Genomic DNA, 6245 nt, shown 5'->3' on the forward strand with positions numbered 1-6245 from the left:
CCATTACATGCTGCTGATATAATGTCAGCCACATTAAGCATTATCATAGCCAAAGAGGCTGCTTTTATTCTACATTAGCAAGAACCAATATGTTTATGCTCCCTTTAGCTATATATAGCCCAAATCTTCCTAGCATGCAGCTAAAAAAGATGGCAGAATTGTTTGTAAACCTATTCCATGTATCACCACCCAGAAAAGCCACCTGCTGCCTTTGTCAGGCTGTGATACAAGGTCAGACTCTGATCACTATTTAATAGGTTGGGAGTAACTGCTAGTATTGCAATTTATCATGGCTTACTGAAGTTGCCTGTTTCAGTTGTCATGTGATCCTTCTCCAGTCTATGCCTTTAAGCTTAAGCCTCATGCCACATTACACAAACACCTACTTGTGCTCATTAATCACAGCTGAAGCTAAGAGAAAGGTGAATATACAGAGTATACGGATTTGTAAACAGGCACTAATGGCCTGCAGAGCTGTAATCCAGCAGTGCACTCTTCTCCAGTCCCCATAAACCCTGTATTCCATCTCTCAGTATCTGTGTCCAGCACAAGGAAGAGACAGGTAGAGCTATTGTCCTTTGACATGGGACTTAACCTAGAAAAAGGGAGGTGAAGTACCTTCTCCTATGCAAGGTCTGAAGCTTTTTGTTAAAGTCACTTGTACTTAAGTGCAATTACAGGAGAGATGACAGCCCCATTGCATCAGAAATAAACTTGCTCCAAAGTACAAGCCATCTAACAAGACAAGAACATAAGAGGACAGAGATTAAACACTGGAGTAGGCTGCCTGAGAGGTGGTTGAATCACCAACCCTGGAGGTGTTTAAAAGATGTATAGATGTGGTGCTTAGAAACACAGTTTAAGCACTGGACTCAGTAGAGTTAGGTTATGGTTGGACTCGATCTTAAAAGTCTTTTCCAACCAAAACAATTCTGTGAATATACCAGGAATGAGCTGATTAAACCCAACTGTGGCAAATCCATGGAGGCACTATGACCCCATTGGACCATCCTTGTTTTCTAGCAATATTCTGACACGAATGACTTAAACAAGAAGTGTGTTCTTGAAGTGCGTTCAAATTTACATTTCTTTCACATTGTTCTATATAGGAACTTCATTACTAGCAGGAACCATACCGTCTGAAGCATAATGGAATACAAAATGACCCCTCTGCTGGATCATTGTCATTAGTTCATCTCAGGTCAGCAGTAATCAAGCACCATCATCTTTCGATCCTTCTGTATTGTACATAACAGGTGTTCTTGATAATTTCTGCACTTCACAGAAGATAGGGATCTTCACCAATTAAACTGTTTAGGTGAGATGAGATTCCCTCTGGACCCAAGCAGCATCCCTACAAACATGACCCTTTTTACTAGAATTCATCAGAAGCACAAGCAGAACCAGCTAGCTGAGATCCAGAGGCAAGGTTTCATGTGCAAACTGTTTTGAGGGGATGAGGAAACAGCAGAAGGACCACAGAACCCAAATAAACATGGAAATGACAGCACTATCAGGTGCAGTATCCCACACTAAAGGGTGTAAAAGGGTTTTCACAACTAAATATCAAAACTGTCTGTGATAACCCAAACCAGACACTTTTTTTGTTTGTTGTTTCCACAGCAAAACAAAAGTCCAGAATATTTTCTTTCAGGTTAATCTAAAATACACTTTGAAATTACTTTTGCCCAATACTCAAGAGATCATATGATGTTTTTATTCCTTTTCAGTTGGATTTAATGTTTATACAGGAAAATGATAATTCAAAGTGTTTTATCTTCCCATAATTCCACATTCAAAAAATTTCCAAAACAATGGAAGGCTTCAGTATTTCAAAATTGCTGCTCTTCTAGTGACCTCTTATCTGTGTAGGAGAACTCTCAGACTACAAAGGGCATTACAAGGAAATAGGTTATGTATAAAAGCTTACCTCAAAACTTGCACTGTATGCTAAGCAAAGCTTCCACAGTAGTTCAGCCACTTCCCCCCCAGTGACTTCCCTCCCAGTTTGTTCCCTTTCATAGAGCATACTGGTCACATACAGATCCTCAGAGTCCACTGTAAAGACAGAGAATAAACAGGTATTTCGTGGTTGCTGGCCAATTGCTACAGTTAACACTAAATGCTAGGAGAAAGCCTCCGTCACTATTTCTCCATGCAAGAGTCTCCCTGCAGATTTTTCTAGGAAACAAGAATACTTTATTTTAACAGAAACATCATGTTACCTTTTTTGTACAGTGTCTCAGTTTCCCTTTTAAAGAATTTCAGTGAAGACTGTGTCTGTGTCTTTGCCCCGTTGCCCTTCTGAGAGAACGGTGTGACAAGGTTGGACTCCGTACAATTAGCCTCCACCAGGATTCCATCCCTAATGCTCTGAACACATTCCAGCATGGCAGACAGGATCTGCTGCTCAGACTAAGAAGAACAGATACTTTAGGTAAAGTCTTGATACCTCTATCAGCCTGCACAATCCTATCTCTCCTGACTTCATGGAGGATTCCAGTTCTGTAATACAGTATGAAGTCTCTTGTCCAGACCTTTAACAGCCCCCAGACTGTGGAGGTTAATACACTCTATTTTCAGCCTAATTTTTCCATCACTGAAATGCACCTGCTATTAACTTTTAGTGTCAAGTGGTCTCAATTCATTTCAGCTTACAATGTATCAGTATTAAGCAGATGTTTTTGGTCAGCTGAGTTGAGAAAAGCAAAAGGCTGGTAAATTATTGCTAGCTAATACAATACAAGAAACAAGTAATATTCACCTAATAAAAACACCAGAAGATACAAACATTGATTATGTCAAGAACAGTGGAAAGCTCTAAGACTGGCTTTTAGAAATGTTTTTATCTTTTCAAAGTTTTCTGCAAATAAAAATTTTCTTTGCACAATGCATTTTTCTTATCCATCTCTCCCTATTCCTCTCTTTCATACGCTCAGTTTATCACTATAACATTTTAATGATGGAGTTTAATCCAGGTACCTAATAACCTCTTGCATTTATACTATAATGCTCATCAACTACAATGCAAAATTGCATTAAAAACAAATTATGTGAATAACTGGCATTACAGGGACAATAATATTCATAATTTCTGTGCTAAGGATTAAACTTTGGGCAGACACACACAAATATAATTTGAGCATAAATGACTACTCAAAAACATTTTCATTATGATAAATATTCCCACAGGCAGAAGTACCTGACATGAATTGCAAACCTGGCACTTAGACTCTTCAAATAAATTAGAAGCCCTGAGGAAGAATCGGTGTCATTCCCCAGTGCTTACCGACACATGAGGAAGAGCAACAGACTGCAGAGAAGTAAAAACAGAGTATCGATGAGAGCAGAGGTTTAAGTCCCTGGTCTTGACAAGAATAGGACCTTTTTGCTGATACCTGGTTGGGCATGTTCCCAGAACATCCACCTAGTAACAAACATACAGTGTTGAATCACACACACACATATACAACATAGGCAGGTATTATGGGTTATTACCATTAATTTTAATAACTGTTTTGTTAATAACATAACATTGACTACAAAAAAGCAATTAGATGACCACCACTGGCTGCTGCTCAGTCACCAAGTGGCAAAAACCTCTACTTGAAAAGGGATTAGACTTAATATGCACAAGGGCTAACACCACCACAGAGCACAATGCTACCAATGGTCTCACCTCTTCAACAACTGTACTAGCAGTGGATGCTTGTGATGTCTGCAGGACACTGAGAATGCCTCGCTTTATGTTCAGTGCCCAAGTCTGTTCACTTCTCACAGGACAGAGCTTCAGAACTTTCCCATCATGGAAAGAAAACAGGAGAGGATGTCGCTCTAGTACTTCCCTGCAAAAAAACAGTTTATAGTTTCTTGCTTCAAACAGTGCCTGCAAGTCAGTTTATGACATTAGACTCAGATTTTCTGAACAGAGCTATTCTTCCACAATGGATATGTCTTATTCTGTATTTCCATTCTTTATAGCAAGTCTCTATTCTTCATTAATTCACCCCACCCTGAAAGTTCTTAAAAAAAACCAGAACAAAACAAAAACTATCAAGGCAATCACAGCATTTTTTACATAAGTGTAACACTTAATATAGCCAACATCTGGTAAACTCTTTACAAATAATTATACTTGATAGAAACCATTCTTGTTTAATGTAGGAGAGAAAATCCATTTTATGATTCAGGGTACCCTTAGCACTGGTAAGTGTTTCAATTGCAACATAACTGCACGTACTCTTTATCATTCCTCTTCAGCTGCGATACACAGAACAACAGCATTCCAGATAACTCATATCCTCCTGCTCTGCAGGTGTACATACTTGGGCTCTATCCCAAGTCATCTCCCAGTTGCTGTTGTCGTTTCACTCCCTGATTGTCTCTGCTACCCCAGATTAAGAGCACAGTATTTTCTACTTTTGCAGGAGATCACTTTTTAACATTGAGTTTCCCTCCTAATAGAACTACATTAATTATGTATTTCCTCTCTAAATGGGGAACAATAAGCCATCCAAAGGAAGAATTCTACAGTAGCCCAATGGTCAGCTCCCATACAGTGAGATAAATGGTTCACCTCCACACTGACTGTGGAACTAACTGTTCTTCTAATCAACAAGGTCACAAAGACAATGTAAGAGAAAAACTTCTAATGTACAAACACCTGGATGGAGTCTTTCCAGGAGAAAAGACTGTCCATATGGGATAAGGGTTTCTGAATTCCTAGGCAACAGGATTCCATGAATGTTTAGAGGGCAACCTAGACGACTGTATATTCACAATAGGTTGAGGCAAATGCTAATAAAATTCCCTCATTTGAATAATTATTTTCAATAGCTAAGTTTTACTGAATGCTTTCTTTGTTACCTATTTTTGGCATCATTGCAAAGAGCAAGACTCAACTGCTCTTAACTCAATGAAAATCCTAGACACAACTTCACAGAAGATGTGCCTGTACTCTGATTTAAACTCGGATACCACTACCCATACCGTGGAACAAAAAGCTCTTCCTGATGAATATAAAAAGCAATGCATTTACTACAAACTTGCTCTTTTTGACCCTTAGAATTCAGTCAATTATCTCAGTTCTCAGTGTTGTTTAAAGGCTGAAAATCCAAGTGGCAGGCCAAAGAGAAAGATTACAAGGTTGAGTGTAATCAGACAACAGAACTGATTTTTTTGAAGACACAAGACGCATCAGCATTCTGGGAAAATACCAGACCTCCACAGTTTGACAAGACCTTTTTGTATAGGCATCTCCACCAGAGTCTATACCTCTGGCAGTCAGAGGGAAACACACTGACATGTTATGAATGAGCTGCTAAAAAAATAAATAAATAGAAGGAATAAAATGACATTACACTAATAAATACAATTTAAATCCCCCGGAAGAAAACAACAAAACTCCTATGTTTTGCATCATGAGAATCCTCCAAACCAAGAACTTTTGAAATGTACTTCAAAACTCAAGAGTCTCCACAAGTAGTAACTGCAGACAGAAAACCAGTAAGCAATACATACATGCTGCTAGCCAACTAGAGGCCTAATCATTTGTAGCCAGAATAATTTTAATTGTCTACTCTCCAAAACCTTTTACATGCTAAAGGATGAAAATTAGGTTCAAAAAGACCTTTTTGGACTGAATGCCTCCTATTTTGCTGATGATACTCATTTCTTGATCATTGCTTTTTCAAAAAACAAAACATAAAAAACCATCCCAGCTCAAACTAAACAGAGTATGAAACAGAGTGAATAATATCAAGTCCTACTGCTGCTAAGCCACATGGCTTAAAAAAACCAAACAAACTAGACTAGTTCTTCTACCTTAGTCTGTCCATTTCCTTCAGAGGTTCCTCTCTGGATGCAAGACTTTTCTTAATCTGTACATCTTGCACCTAGGAGCAAAGATTATACAGCAACAAATATAAGTCAATAGGAACTTGCAGACTTTGTCACATAGGGATACTGACATAGAATATCACAGACTATGAAAAAAAGCTCAGTGTGCAAGCAACACAACCACAATATCCACATCTCCAGGTTACATGTCTGAGATGGTTTCCAGAAATTTCTTCTACAAAGAAGTTTCACTCATTACTAAAAAAATTATATACAGCCTCATTCTAACCCTTTCTTTTTCAAGCCAGAACCAATCAACTGCACTTACGTAAAGTAGGAGCCTGGATAAACTTAAGTCTTTTCTACTCCAGCTGAGAAGCAAAATGCCTACCCATCTTAGTTGTCTC

The sequence above is a fragment of the Chaetura pelagica genome, unplaced genomic scaffold (assembly GCF_000747805.2).
Source record: "Chaetura pelagica isolate M959 unplaced genomic scaffold, ChaPel_1.0 scaffold138, whole genome shotgun sequence".
Lineage (NCBI taxonomy): Eukaryota > Metazoa > Chordata > Aves > Apodiformes > Apodidae > Chaetura > Chaetura pelagica.